Source organism: Berghia stephanieae, chromosome 4 (genome assembly GCF_034508935.2).
Source record: "Berghia stephanieae isolate SIO BIC M18660-M18661 chromosome 4, UCSD_Bste_1.3, whole genome shotgun sequence".
NCBI classification, from domain to species: domain Eukaryota; kingdom Metazoa; phylum Mollusca; class Gastropoda; order Nudibranchia; family Aeolidiidae; genus Berghia; species Berghia stephanieae.
In genome coordinates, this window is record NC_088363.1 from 59,217,202 (window position 1) to 59,233,649 (window position 16,448).

The 16,448-nt window shown below is 35.2% G+C and overlaps 1 protein-coding gene and 1 long non-coding RNA gene across 3 annotated transcripts in view; one reads left to right on the top strand and one right to left on the bottom strand.

Annotated features, from left to right (window-relative positions):
• Positions 1–12,354: 12,354 nt before the first annotated feature.
• Positions 12,355–16,448, bottom strand: part of LOC144970924 (uncharacterized) — a 24,683-nt gene continuing 20,589 nt past the window's right edge. The window contains exons 2-3 of the long non-coding RNA XR_013645049.1: positions 16,336–16,387; positions 12,355–14,044 (exon numbers count right to left, since the gene is read on the bottom strand). This is a non-coding gene — a long non-coding RNA (uncharacterized LOC144970924). The remainder of the gene's footprint in view (positions 14,045–16,335; positions 16,388–16,448) is intronic.
• Positions 15,867–16,448, top strand: part of LOC144970922 (protocadherin-1-like) — a 262,347-nt gene continuing 261,765 nt past the window's right edge. For both annotated transcript variants that reach the window (XM_078911105.1, XM_078911107.1), the window contains exon 1: positions 15,867–16,270. The gene's annotated coding sequence lies outside the window, so the exon portion shown is untranslated. The remainder of the gene's footprint in view (positions 16,271–16,448) is intronic.

A 16,448-nucleotide genomic window follows, 5' to 3' on the forward strand; every position in this document is an offset into this window, starting at 1 on the left:
TCACTCGACTCTTCGTTACTATTTTTATACAGCCATTTTTGATCATTATTTCTCATCAAGTTATATCAGACTATAAACGTTAAAGGCTACACATAGTTTTATGTATTGGTACAGTATATCCGGCTGGCGGATGTTGTGACTATTTTACCTGAACGCATAGGATCAATACCCTGAAGACAAATTTCCTCATAGTAGGAATGAATAAAAGAAATTTGTGACCCATCGTATCAAACTGGTATTATGTCGGGTTAAAGCAGATGCCAAAAAGTGTTTAATATGATCAAACAGTAAATACTTTGTTGGGTTTTTTTTTTTTCTTGTTCACTTTATGAAGCTAAAGTTTTTCTCTAAATAATACTTATAAACTAAACCATAATTTTGTATTCTTGACTATAAATCTAATTTTACGTTTCTAAATCACTTCCGACGTAATACCTTTTTGAGACGGTTAGTCACAGTTGTTTTGTTTGTTTTGTTTTGTTTGTTTTTTTGTTTTTTTTTAATTGTTTTTGTGTATGTGTATATGTGTGTGTGTGTGTGTGTGTGTGTGTGTGACTTTTCTGTTGTTGTTTGTATTTTTTTTTTTTTTTTGTTTGTTTGTCTGATTTTTTTTGATTTTTTTTTGCTGTTGTTTTTCTTTTTTTTTATTGTCGTTTTTCATTTTCTTTTGTTTTGTATTTTGTTTGTTTTATCTTCGTTATGTTTTTTTTTTTGTAGTTTCCTTTTGGGTTGTTTTTTTTTTAATTAATAAATAAGATATTTGTGTTTTGTTTTGTTTTGTTTTGTTTGGGGGGGGGGGATTTTGTTGTTGTTGCTTTTTTGGTTTGTTTTTATTATATTTTGTTTTTGTTTTTGTTTTTGTTTTTTTTTGTATGTGTGTGTGTGTGTCTTTTCTGTTGTTGTTTGTTTGTTTGTTTGTTTATCTGGGTTTTTTTCGCTTTTGTTTTTCTTTTTTGTTGTTGTTTTTCTTTTATATTTTGTTTTTGTTTTAGTTTTTTCTTCTTTGTTTTTTTTTTGTTTGTTTTGTTTTGTTTCTTTTTTTTATAATTAGTTTTTGTTTTTGTTTTGTTTTGTTTTTGGTTGGTTTTTTTCGGGGGAGGGGGTTGTTGTTGTTGTTGCTGTTTTTGGTTTGTTTTTATTATGATTTTTTTTTTTTTTTTGGTATTGGGGGGGGGGGGTGTTGGGTTGTTTTGTTTTTGTTTTTGTTTTTCGTCAATCAAAACACACAAAAAACCTGACCAGTCAAGCATTCCAAAATGATTCGTTACTTGTGAGTCGAATGCTCAAACAATAATTGAGCCATCCAGACATCCATAAAATCAACAATCCGGTTTAATTTTGGGAAGAACTGAGAAGTGATGCATAAAGTTTCCCATGCCGTTATCAGTTTTTTAAGAGGAGCAGAGATAATGAAATGAAGTGAGTTTGTTACTACTCTGTCGTACTCCAAAAATAATAAGAAGAGAATATATATATATATATATATATATATATATATATATATATATATATATATATATATATATAAACACATTTTTAAAAATTTGGCCAGCAAACTTGTCCTTCAAATATCGATCGATTAAAGTAACTCTCATAGTCCAAAAAGTTCCGAGTTTGAGAGTTTTTGGCAAGACGATGTTCGTTTTAAACGATTGATATTTGAAGGACGAGTTTTCTGGCCAAATTTTTTAATGTCTTTTTTTTTCTTTATAGAATGGCGGTTTGGCTGGTTTATGATTTGTATTTTTTTTTAAAATTTCATCACGGAAATACACACCACGTTGTGCTGAAATTGTTTTAACAAGAACCAGGTGATCGTAACGGGACGGCATTGAATCATTAAAATGAAAATAACAATAAGAACGTTTTTCGTGTGGTCCTTCCAAATTGTTGGATTCTGTTCATTTAAAAGTGCTTTAAAATATTATTTATTTATTATATATATATATATATATATATATATATATATATATATATATAAGAGAGAGAGAGAGAGAGAGAGAGAGAGAGAGAGAGAGAGATAATGTTTAATATCAAATAATCACATTAATTTGTGTCGGCTAGCTGGAGCCAAAAATGAAATTGCTATATTATGCAAGTTTTATCCTTTGTTGTTGTTGTTTTGTTTGTTTTTGTTTTTTGTGTGTGGTTTTTTTTTTATTGTTTGTTTTGTTTTAATTAAAACCGCAAAATTAAAAAAAAAATATCCAATGTATGAGGTCACTATGGCGGAGCGAGACAAGTGGATGCGAATCTTTGATAACAAGAATTCTTTCAAGATCCACACATACATTATCCAACAAAATAAATGAAATTAGAAATATCCTTTTGGTTCTATTTGGCTCCATAGCCTCAAAGTTTTAGGTCACCGGTTGGATTGCATCGTTGTACGTAGTTGGAGAATACAAAAACTGTAGAAGATGTCATTTAGAATTGATGTTTACCATATAATATGTACTGTGTTTTATACAACAGTACACAAAATCGTTGTAAGTATAACTGCTTCTTTTATCTACATTCGGATCTTTCCAATGATTTTTCAAGGGTTTTATGATCACTATCTTATATTGATCGCATCGTTATAGTGAGACAAAATCGTACGAAATGCCATTCAAAATTGTTGATTCTCATAATATCTGGACTCTGATTTCAGCACACACACACACACACACACACACACACACACACACACACACACACACACAATCAATTTAGGTATAACAGCTTTTTTTAACCAACATTCGGATCTTTCCAATGAGTTTTGGTCTTTTTAAAAACGGCTCTTTTAGGGCAAATACATTGTGAGTGTTAAAGGGATGTGAATGAATTACAAAGCTTGAAATGAATTTTCAAACGTTGTTAAAAAATAATTGAAAGTCAAACAGTGAAATTGGTAACCCTGAAATCATGTTTGCTTTGACACGTTTTGCCTCCAGGACGTGTAGATTACAAAGGCTTTCTTATAACACTGAGCTTATTAATATAGCGTTATACCCACTAAATTTGCTCACAAATCGTTGCAAGGAATGCAGAACCAATAGCAACACTTTACATGTGGAAAGAAATTTTGCCTGATAAGAAATCATAAACATTTTTTCGACAGAAACAACGCTATTACAGGCTAGATACTCATGTATACTTTCTTACGGAAAGAAAATGTGAGTAAAGAGCATTTTCCCAAGGACAACATTTCGCTCCTCTCATACAGTGAGACTCGAACCAAGGGCCTATAGGCCAGAAGTCGAATGTCATACCACAAGATCACAAAGCCGCACAACAGAGGAACTAAATGGGGGCCCACATGAATTGATGGACTAAACGTCAACTGTTCAAATCTGATTTTGACCCAACTTGGATTGTAGAGAAATCAAGCATGCAGTGAATGTTGAGAGAGAATGCGATTTTCAATGAAAGATCGACAGACTGTAAATAGCTTTTCTATTTGTTCTTGATTCTACGGCCGCATACAGAAAATGAAAGACAAAATCATCAGTCATCTCTTGAAGCTGTATTTGCTTTAACAACATTTTGTCTCCAGAGTGAACGTGCATTTTACAAAAGGTGACATATTTGGGCGGAGTTGCTGTGGCAGGAGAGATTTGGAACTATTGAATTATTTTTTTAAAGAATGAGATCAAAGGACATTTATTTTTGAAAACTATGAGAGCAAACTATTTCAACATTTAGAAATAAATATTTCTTTTACAGAAGGCAAAATATTTTGTTGTGATATAATTTAATAAGGAAGGTCCTTATTTACACATAAGCCGAGTGGGGTTATGTGTGCGTGAAGAGCAAATCTATAACGCATGACCCAGAGTTTTGCCATCGTTATCAATCATAAGGTCCCTGTCCACGCTCAACTTTGCTTGTATTTAATACAGGACCAACCAGTATTGTTGAGCCATCGGCACCTCATCATGTCTTCAGGAAAAACATCAATAGCGGGGTTTATAAATTATTTTTCTTCACACAATCTATGTATTGCCAAAACATATCTCCAAAGAAATAGTTTGCAACTTTGGACGATAAGTTATATCCATCGTTTAAACAAATATCTATAATCGTTAATTCCTCCCCTCACCAGTCTACCCAGTCTCTTGATGAAAATGTCGCACTAGATGTACTGGTTCTTTGGGGTTTCCTCCACATTCTGAACATGTTGATGACCCCCAACTACAATTCTTGTTTGTTCGTTGCATTGATTCATTGAAAACGTTATTGCACACAGTCTCCTTGCAGTCTTCTCTTGCTCATTCGTGCAAATAGTTTAGTGATGAAGAATCAATATTGTCCATCTATGGGAGTTGTGCCGCCGATTTGAGGAACAGGATGACCTCCAACGTTGAAGTTAAATGGAGAAAAAACGGAAACACTAAAAATATATTGGGCCGAAGAATAAGAAAGAGACGATTGATCAATACTAGATGGCCTTGAAGCATTAGCGTTGAACCAAAAACGATTGAATTCCAGCAAGACGACAGTAATGGAGATGACAATTTTGAGATTGTGAGTCACAGATATCTTATGTCCGTAAATGATGGACACTCAAGGTGTGAGTCCACCTTTCTCTCACGCCAGTATAAACGAAGTACAAAAGCGTCAAAGGCAACTAAATGTTTTGTTTGTTTTAACACCATTTTGTCTTCAGGGAGGCCGTGTGTGTCACAAAAGGTGTCCAGTTGGGGAGGAAATGCAAATAAATGTCACAGGTATTTGGAATCTAAAGACAAATCAATTATTCAAACACAGACCTCGTGTGATACGTGCAATGTGAAGTATGCTTTTCAATAGAGGAGTAAAAAGTGAAGAACTTTCCAAAAACCAACAGGTCAGTTTTGTGAATAGGGAAAATTAGATTTTCTATTGAATTAAGGATTTACCTAAAAGCACTGCATGGTACCATACGCTATTAACAAAGTCCCGGACACAGGTGGTGAAATGTGGGCGTTACATTTAAAAATGGGCGTGAATGGAAGGGAACGGTAGGCGTGAGCAGACAAAGCATAAAGTTCCAAGGCCACGCGTGACTTATGAATGACCGGCTGGAATTCCAAATCGGGTGTCTTTTCACTTATGGAAATCAGGCTTAGCCTCGACTCGCGAAAAAGTATAGTGCGCCCTGCCTGGTACCAAGGGATCAAAGCTAGTTCGTAGCAATTTGGCGCCACGCACACGGTCGATTTGGTGTCAAAGGTTAAAGAGGGACAGCCTCTTGGTGTTTCCAGCCTATTACTGTCTTCAAATTGACCCGTCGATAATCAATTCCAAAATCAAGGCCTTTAATTAGCGTCGATTTCATATTCATATTTTATTGACTATTATTGTCCCATCGACTACACTGCACTTGTATTACCCTATTCGGACCAACGTATGACTTTCATCGGAGAGAAAACTAATATTATTGTATTTGTCTTGGTTTCAAGGGATCCGAACAGCTCAGTTGGTAGAAGCACGCGCTTCACACTCAAAGGGAGAGAGACCGACCCAGGAGGATGAAATCGAGATTTATTTTCCAACCCCTTATTTACCCAGAGTGAATGGATGGCTGGGTCTATTATATTTTGCGGAACCTACTTTGCAATAGACTAGCATCCTATCCATAGGTTAGCAAGCAATTGGTATTGTCCATTCCACGCTATAGAAACGGGATAAACTCTGGCTTTCTGAACCAAGGAAACGAAGTAGAAAACGTTTTGATACCGATGGTTATTTTCTTGACTTTCAACAAAGTCAAGCAAATTACAGCTTGATCAGTGATTAAATGGGTGACAATGATTCCGATATGTCTTTTGTCTCAGTGTTATGTTCTTTAGTTATGAATGAGTAAATAGCAAAAGGCAATAATATGTATAATAAAATCTTTGGTACAAAAAGTCTATAAGGCGTTTAATTTGAATAACTCAAATTGTTAACTCTATTCCGATATTTTAAAAAAGAGAGAAAGCATTTTGTCAAGAGCATTAAACGAAAATGTTTCATTAGGCTGTTTTACTCCCCCCCCCCCCCCCCCCCCCCCCCGCCTTTTTTTCCTCGTTGCCATATCTTAACGCCCATAGCAACACATTTATTTGGTTATGATTAATGGCATAACTAAGCTCAATCTCCGATTCTACAAGACATTACGTAACACCCGGGCTCTAATGATCTAAAGAACAATATAAATAGTTTTCCTTTAAATAAATTTTAAAAAATAAATAGATTTTTTTTTTAATCAATAAATAAATAAACAAATATATAAGTAAATAAATAAATTTCCAAAAATATGCGGACAATCGACCTCCCGTCCTTATTGTCAGTGTGAGCATAATGTGTTTTGTACAACTAGTCTACCTACCACTTTTACCCATGAAAATTCTTCATGTTTTGTCTGCCTATGATAACCTTAGTATCAAGAATTACCTCACTATTCATTTTCTATTCCCAGGCCATATTTTATTACCTAGAATCTCCAAACGCATTATATAATTATGTCGGGGTGAATCCAATGCTTAAAATGTAGTTAAGCTCAACTTATAAAATTTGACATTTTTTTAAAATGACTTCATAGAGGTAGATAAGCTTATTTTATTAAACTATGCATTACTTAAATCTATAGATAGTATGCAGATGACGTCACTCAGGCCTTTGTTATTGTTTTTGCCATCCGCGTTTGTGAGTTGTTCTCACTAAACTGTATTAACAAGACTATAAAAGTTCATGGTTACACAGAGTTTGTGTGTTGGTCCGTTACACTTCCGGATGGCAATGTTGTGAACTCCTTGGCCAAGCGCATTCTATCTATTGATTCTGATCATTTTGACTTTAAACTCAATTTTCCCCAACCAGTTCATTCCTACATAATACCAGATAGATACGATGCGTCATAAATGCACACCTGCCTAGTGCTACGAAACATCGTATAATTACGAATTTTTGGCTCCAGCTATAGGATTGAATAGACGTTTTAGGTCCAATGAATCTTGTTGAAAAGAAGAAATTGGTTGCTTAGAAACTGTATTTAGGACTTTGGAACATATTATTTTGATTATGCTTAGGACAAATAATTGAGTTGTAATGTAAATTATTGTGACCTATTCATGTTTTCCCTTGGAAACTACGATTAAAAATAAAAAAATTCAAGTAGGCAGCTCTGTAAATGTAACCCGACATTTCAAAACGGTTTTATGTCGGGACGGTTTAGATATTGAATAATGAATTTGTAACCAGAAATCGAGACTTGCACGGACATTATGGGTTGTGTTATTGTGAGAAAAGAATAGACATTCTTGATGAGCTTAAAAGTCAAAGGTCATATAACTGATTATATCAACATAAAATTTATTTTTCATCATCTAGTCCACCTCGCCATAATGCCATTTTGAGACGCTGGGTCACATATCAAGTCGAATGGATATTATAGCCAGGATTTCACTGACAGTCTGCCCTGAAGGGTGTCTGATTGTATCTGCTCGAGATTGACTCGGTAACATCTTTAACTTGATCTCCTTGCCACTCAACGGAATCAAAATGTGATGAGTCGGGGATAATGTATTACTTTCACCATCTTATACATCATGTGCCTTAAAATCTAATTCAAATTTTAGTTCAAACTTTTTTGCAAAATGTTGATTTAAGTTTAGTTTTTCAAGACTGGATTCCATCATGACAATGACCATATTTTCTTAATATAGGGGACGAGGGCGATTGTTTATTTTTTTGTCCTTTTTTTTTTCATTTTTCCACAAGGCCAAGAGAGAAAGAGCAATGGAGAGAACGTTATCTGTGCGTGTGTGTACGTATGAATATTATGTGAGAGTAGCAATGAAGTATTTATCAAGCGCTTGAGTAAAAAATGCGCCATATTTATTTATTTATTTATTTTGTATAGAAAAAAGTAAATCTATACTGACCAAGAACCCAAATGTTACTGTTTATCGATATTTTTAAATTTAGAGAGAGAGAGAGAGAGAGAGAGAGAGGGGGGGGGGGCAGAGACAGACAAACAAATAGACGGACAGAGAGGGGGGAGAGAAGGAAAGGAGAATATCGCAAAGCATTGTAAAATTTTGACCGAGACTGAGACTGAAAGAGATATTTTGACAGCATTCATAAGGAGTTCCCTGCACTTCATGGATAAATAGCTATCATTACTTTATTGTCCCTTTGTTCGCTCGCAGACAAGTCGTTTGTGTCCATATTGACTTTATCTTTTTGGTCAGTTATCTCATCTATTCTTGGCAACAAAGGAGTCTAATTGCCTCGTAAAGACAGTAATTCATTGGCTGGTTAAAAATTACCGGGTAATCCTGAAAATTTAGGGTAATTTTCCACCCAGCGATAATCAGATTATTCCCGGGTTGTTTTTATCTTGAGACTAGACGGTGGTTCCCTAATTCTGATGGACGTGGAGATTATTAGCTATTCAACGATACAAAGCGGCTACAAAAGATTTGAATTCTCTTCCACGGTCCTTCGTTTATTTCTTTCCTGCATTTTTATTCTTTTGTTACTGCTAGTGAGAATAGCCTCTATATTTCACTGACAGGGGGCATTCATCTGGTGTAGATGTGCATTACCGATTACTTTCACGCTGTTGGGAGAATGCATCCTCAAGGACATTCTGACCACAGTCTGACCGCTTTGGGGTGTGCTGACATCTTTAGAGTTTTTGAGATTGGTTGACCACTAGCAGGATATTATTTCTTCGTTATCAGATCGGAAATGTCCCATAATAAAATATTCATTTTATTTTTTAAATCACTCATTATAATTGTTATTTTGCCTCTGGGAATTTCTTTTATTTTCTAATTTCCTCCAGTAATTCCGTCTCCATCGGTTCAATATTTTATTTTATTTTCCTTTCTTATTTTCCATGTGATAGAGTAAACCATCAAAATATGTCGAAGTTTTGTATCATATGCGTTTCAGATGTGTAAAACATTTAGCTAATATACTACCGTGTTTAAAACCAGGAAAGTTGAGCCCCTGGATTTTGTTAGACTTTTCCAGGACGATAAGAGTAGACTGAATCTGACGCGCTTGTTTTTCATTTCAAATGTTTGTCAAAACAAATTAAGGCAAAGCCAAATTTCACACATTCCTTGATTCGTGATGTTACACAACAGTAATCGTTAATTGCGTAATATTTGACACACCGTCAACAAAATCCTGCTCTGTTGCCTTTACACTTGCGAAAACAAAAACAAAAATGGAAAATGTATGCCCCTCTGGCTAAACATTTAATCATTTAAAGACATCTTTAGCTTCGTTTGAAAGAAATTGTGACCGTGAAAAACTGTATTGGAGGAGGAGTGAGTAACTTAGTAACTGCGGATACATTTATTTGAAATCAGTTTTAATTACAGTGCATTAAAACATTATGTTTCCTGTTGTATTAAATTGTAAAGACGTCTGTGTGCATTGTGAAGAAATTTATTATGAGATCATATCATTATAAGATCCACACATTTCTATTAATGGGTATTATATTTGTTCCAGCAATGTAAACCACTAAAGATTTTCTATTTTGTGGACAACAAAGATTTATTACTATTACTTTTCCGCCTTCTTGATGACTTTTAAAAATAGATTCCAACCATTGACGAGCGTGATTTAGATATGGGGGCAGCGTGGCACAGCGGTACGGTCTTTGCTTCGTACCCAAAAGGTACCGAGTTCGACTACAATCCTCTTGTGTGGCCTTGAGCAAATCACCTCGCTCTAGAACACTTTGCAGCTCTGCAATGCGGCTGACGTCTTGGTTATTCCCGTCTTCTCTTGGGAGAGACCCTAAAGACAAAGTTCCCCTTGGGGATGAATAAAGGGAATTTTATTTTATTTTATTTTATTTTATTTTATTTTATTTTAGTTATGGAATGGATGAGAAGTGATGCTATCATGAAAGTCACTCGAAAGAATATCATGGGCCTACTTGGTTTTTTATTCGACACAAATATGGCAAGTTGTTTTTTATACATGGGTGGCTTCTAGGTGGTGGTTTTTGTTTTACGAAATCTACATTTTTGTTACTAAATTAAATAAAGAAGTGAGCAGGAGAGTTAAAGAAACTATATATATATATATATATATATATATATATATATATATATATATATATATATCTTTATCTTTTAAATGGCGCAATATCCACTAAAATGTACTCAAAGGGATGTATAAGCGGTCCCGAGCCAACGATAACTCTTAGCATGTGCTGGACAAGACCTGACGATGTTAAGGCGCTGAAACAAGGCAATAATGTACCGGTCAGCTACTCATTTTATACTTGAGTGTGGTGAGAGAGCATGCGTAAAGATTTTTTTTTACCCAAGGAATCAACGTTCGACCGCCCCACGGCGGGATTCAAACCAGAGACCTACTGGACACAAGGCGAATGTGATACACCAGCCCACAATGCCTCAAAGAAATGACTCACTGTAGCTAAAGCAATTTTGTCCGATGGATGTGAATGCGTCACGAAAAAGTATTAAATTACAATTATCGACGGACAATGAAGATATTCGTTGAAACACAATCAATAACGGGGACAAATTGATGTCATCGGGCATCGCCAAATATGGACAAAAAGACCACGCGTGTCCAACAAAACACTGAGTAACTTGACCGCTGGTGGTCCTTTGATTGGAATTTCTGTGGCAGGCATCAATACGCCCAAATTCCCTCCCTCCCACCCCCCACTCCTTCCCCCTACATGGCCGATCCAAGTACCCCCATACCCCCTACCCCGGTTTCCTCCCCAACTTTCTTCCACAGTCTTTCAACTTCAATATTGGTCATTTGTCCACACCCACAATCCCCTCCTTGACCATTTGACCATATGGCCTGGACGTGACAGAATCATGTTCGGACCTCATTATTACAGTATAGAATTTTGTTGCTAATCCATTCTAACTGAATGTAACCTTTAAAAGTAACTTAGACAATGACACACAAAAAGCTCTCAATGATGCGCAGTATTTCATATTTGTTTGAAAGTAACAATAAACTGTAGACGTCTATTTATTATATATTTCCTTTAGTTTCATAAAAGATTGAAATATTAAACGTTTCCATGATGTATTTATTTCAGGGGCTTCTATGGTGCGTTTTCACATCCCTGGTAACCAAGTTAGAATGCGTTTGCACCGAATCACCGGTCTCACTAATTCCATATTCGACTTGTCAATGCTCGCGACAACCAGTTCAATATCGAAAACTACCACGCCCCCCTTCGGGTTGATTTTATTTTATTATCTCCCTTTGACTCTTGACATGTTCCCCCCTGGTTATAATTGTTTTTATTCTTCCGTTTTGAGTTCTCTCCATCTCCGCCAGTTTATAATATCGAACCAATTCTCTATCAATCTATCTGTATATTAATGTCTTCAAATTGCTTTTGTACATGTGATGTGTTTCGGAGCAGCGTGGCTCAGCGTCTTTGCTTTGTATCCGAAGGGTACCAAGTTTGACTACCCGCCGCGCTGCGTGGCTTAAAGCAAGTCGCCTCGCTCTATCCACTTTGCGGCGGATACCTGGGTTATTCCTGTCTTCTCTTGGAATAGACCCTAAATGCAAATTCTCCCTTTGGGATCAAAAAGGGAATTTGTTATTTATTGATTTATTTATTTATTTATTTATTTATTTATTTATTTATTTATTTATTATTTATATATTGATATATTTATTTATTTATTTATTTTCCTGGGTAGTTATCTTTGTTTTACTTTTGTATTTATCAATTTACTTATTCATTATTGCCATATCTGTATCTATCTTCGAATCTATCTTTTTATTATTTAGTATATTAACTTATCCATTCAGTTATCTATTCATCTAACTAACCATCTATCCAAATATTATATATATATGTATATATATATATATATATATATATATATATATATATATATATATATATATATATATATATATATATCGCTATATAACAGGCTTTCTATCTGCCCTATCTGTCAATTAATCTGTCTCTTTATCCATTGGTTTATATCCCAACGTATAAATTCACTGGATCTCCATTTCCCCATCTCGGACCCTACTTTTTTACAATATTATTACTTTTCATTTTGTCGAATTGTTACTTCTATCAAGCACCGGTGTTTTACCTTAATAAGATACTTGCAAGCACTTAAGTTCACATTGTATTTATCTGCGGGAAAAAGAATGGAATCTTATTTTTGTGGAACCAACACTGGATAATGTATTACCGATCTAAACGAGCATTCATGTCCCATAGGATATAATATAATAACAGCGGGTCTCCTTTTTTTTCATGATCACTTGAATAGATAATTCGACGACCGTACTTTCTTAACCCTCACCTACAGCAAAATCGTCACATTTGTTACGACACAATAAACATTTTTAAAAATTCAGATTTATTTTGTTTGATTGATTGATAAGAACAAAAAGTTGTTTTGTAGAGAGATTGTTTGAGTTTAAAAAATCATTTTTTCTGCTGGGTAAGCCTGCCATTGTGGGAAAATACTGAAAATGATCGGTAAAGAGAGAGTTAAAGCAACTACTGGATAGACCGACGTGTACCTATTTGAAAGTCTGATAACCCAAATTGTTATGGTCTCATTGTTGTAATTGAAATAGTCTCAAACCAACGCAAAATAGTGTCTATCACAAAAATGTTTAAACGAGCCCATTATTAATTGCGTCCGGTTATCAGACCTACAAATGCTTAGGTTCACGTCTGGTTAGATCTTTTAATCCAATAATTGACAACTAGATATCTATTATGATAATAGTCTATCAACTTTTCAAATCATTTTTATCGGATAAGAGATACATACGCTTTCAGTATTTGTTATCTAAACATAACCATTTGGATATTGCGGGGAAGTTTACAAATGCCTTGAATGGACACGCAGAAGTGGAATTTCAATTTAGATGTTAACCGAGTCTCTACTTATGACATATTTGATTAACTAGCTATTGCACTACTGTAACGATGAAATAAGCACATGATGAGGTCCATCCCACTATCTCATTAATTAAAGGAGTTGTCTCCCCAGGTGAATAAAAATCGTTTCAAAACTTTCTCACCCAAATTAAGTCGAAGAAACGTTATAAACACAGTCTCCATATCAACGTTATTATCAAGAAACTTAATTCGGTGGAAAGGGGCCAAATAAAATGAGTCAATCGGATTGATACTTCTCTCCCGTTCACAGCGCACAAGAGGTCAAAATCTGGAAATACCGAAGTCTTAATTAAGTCTCCCAGGAGTCCACCGGCCACTGGGCACTAACAAGATGCCATAATTTACTGACATGGCTGCCCCTGCTGTCACGCCTCGTTTGCAGGCGCTACCCTTGCCGTCCCATTTTGGGGTCATCTCATATCGATCTGGCTCCAATTGGCGCTGGCCTTGATCACTCCCCTGTGATTTGGTAGGGGTCGTCAAAATGGCTCCCTTAACGCAGATTGGAGCCAATTTGATTAGCATGGCCCCCACATTTCTGGACCAGATTTTCAATAGAACGAGTGGCAGAATTGCTTGTATTCGCGGTTATGAATGGTTTTAGTGGTGTCCGGTTTGTAACTAGCTCCGCTGACCGAGACTAATGATAGAATGGGGATGGGAATAAGTAGGAGAATATATAGAGAAATGAATGTGTATCGGTAGTTAAGATTTAGCATGTGTCCTTGGTCTCAATGAAAGAGGGTCTCGATAGATCATTTGGTATAGCAAAGGGAATGGGATCGATCCCGGCGGAAGTCCATCCTGCAGTGATTGGGTAGATGGGTTTGAAAGATTTAGAGTTGCGTCCTATTCAAAGGGCAGCAAGCATTTGCTATTGTTTAGCGCTATAGAAACTGGGATATACTTGTATTTTAGGTTGTTTTATTTTCAGTACCAAACAGCCCGACGGAACTTCTTTTTTTTTGGTTTTCAACTGCTATGTGCCCTCTGGTAAAGACTATTTACTTCATTAATTTTCATGATCCACGGCCTCAAAAAGGGTATTATTTCAAGGTGATTTAGATGATGAAAATTGAATCCACAGTTAAACACGGGGCTTGAGTATTCTGTCGCATTCTGAAAAAAAAAAAGCAAAAGGAACACATTTTTTGAATGGCTAGAAAACTCGTCGTTCAAACATCTTGTCAAAAAAGTCTCAAACCTGAAAGGAGGTCCCAGGTTATAGAGTTTTTGACATGATGAAGGCTATTTAATCAATCGATATTGAGTATTCTGGTCAAATTTTCATTTATTTATTTTCAGAGTTCGTCAAAATTTAAGTTGACGATTTGACACATTGAAGGGAATTATATTATATTATGTATAATGAGTAGCTGACTTTCAAAACATACATTGAATCACATTTTGCTATTAGTATTCAACATATATCAAGAACATATTATAGACCCTATTTGAAAAACAATAAAAGACGACAGATATTTATTTGCGTACAGTTGTGCTTTAGATATATTTTAATATTTAGATAAGTGTTGAGACCACAATCTGGAAATCGATGCTCTAAGTTTAGATAAAATACTCATACCATCCGCCAGTGAGATATAACGTGCCAACACACAAAACACACAAGAACAGAGTTATGAACTGATTAATATAATTCAGTGAGAACTAACTACTCATAAACATACATAGCTGGCTAAAAACAATAACAAAGAGCTGAGTATCATCAATGTCGTTCCTTCTATTTAAAAAAATATATTTAAAGCACAACTATACGCAAATAAATGTCAGTCATCTTTTATCTTCATTAAGATTATTGAGATAATGTCCGTCAAGAGCATCATCCATCTCTATATCGTGCCAACCCGCCATTGGAAATGAAGGATGGAAGACAACGAGAAATGATATTCGTCAGGGATATCGAACATTGGAAATGCAGCAATTATTGGCGAGCATGAACCCCTCAAGCAGTATTCCAACGAATCAACGTTCCCTATTTTATATAGATTAAATGTTTGCTAAGTTGATTCCATGCTCAATCATTATTCATTCCTTCTAACTTTTTTTTTCTCTTTCTGCGCTCTTATATTATTATGTCTCTTAATTAATTTGGGTTTTGGCATTAGTTTTTGTATCATGTTGTTGGGGTTTTCTTTCCCATATTACTTCTCTATTTTACCTCACTCTATCATCATTATTTTTTTTCGGTTTGATTTTGCTGTAGATATTTCGTGACGTTGTTTTTGGCGTTTTGCCTTTTTTTTTTCTTTTTGTTGTTGTTGTTGTTGTTGTTGTTGTTTTGTTTTGTTGGCGACAGATCATGTTGGAGGACGCTGGGGGTAGTGGATGCACAATCAGACCTGCCTAGTGCTACGAAATATTCGTAGAATTACGAATTTTTCGCTCCTGCTAGAGAACTGCATAGACATTTTTGATTCAATAAATCTTGTTGAAAAGGAGAGTCTGGTTGCTTAAAAAAACGTTTTTTAAACTAATGATAATAGGGACCTCTCATAATACTGTTGTTATTATGCTAAAATGAAATCGGGTTTACCCTAAATCCAAAGGGTGAAATGAAATATTTAACGGGGTGTTCGACCGTTGAGGTCGTTTTTGAACATTGTTGAAAAGTTTGTGAAAATTAAATGTGTTTTCACCAAACGTGCACGCTTAGGTTGATAACGATATGTTTTTGCACTTATAGATAAATGTTCATTCAATCTACTCCCTGCTGTTTCTGTCTTTGTTCCAGACACTTAATACCTTTATCTCTTGACCAAACTCCATTCTGCTTTGAATGAAAGTAAGGACACGGGGGCGGAGCCAACCTGTTATTCCACGTGTCGCGCCGTTGATTGTAAACACAGCCAGGCGAACGCGCTGACCGGAACTGTGCGGGCCCTTCGTTCCCATTGATGGCGATTACTAACGCTACCCCGTTGGTTTGAAAATGAATGAGAAAAAGAGGAGCAGATAATCGCATTCTCCAATTCTTGGAACAAAAAAAAAGTGTTTATCTTGGGTAGCTTCCCCCCAATTTTGTTTGTTTACATTTTGATCGAGAGGTATTTCATCGTTTTTTGGTGCTGTTATTTATTTTATTTTTTTATTTCTTGTGGAATTTTAAAAAGTTACATATTAAATGAATTCATTGGTTTTTCAAATTCTTCAAGAGTTGTTTTTGTGTGTTGAATACACCATGCAATGATTTTCTTGAATAAGATTATTTAAATAATATATTCGATTTGAAAATAGCAATATTCGTGTGATTAACTTTTAAATAAATTGCTTAAAGATTGTACTTTACAACGGATTTATTCAAGGGGAGTCTGCCATTAGCCAACGGTAAGTAGTATAGCACTCTACATATTTTCATAAAATATAATACATATTATAGTAAAAGTACTTACGGTGCTTACCTTGAGCACACTGAAGACGTGTTACCTTCAACTTCTATTTCATCTGGAAAACAGGAATTTATACTTGTTGATTGGAAGAAAATAGGTACCTCCTATTACTTGTG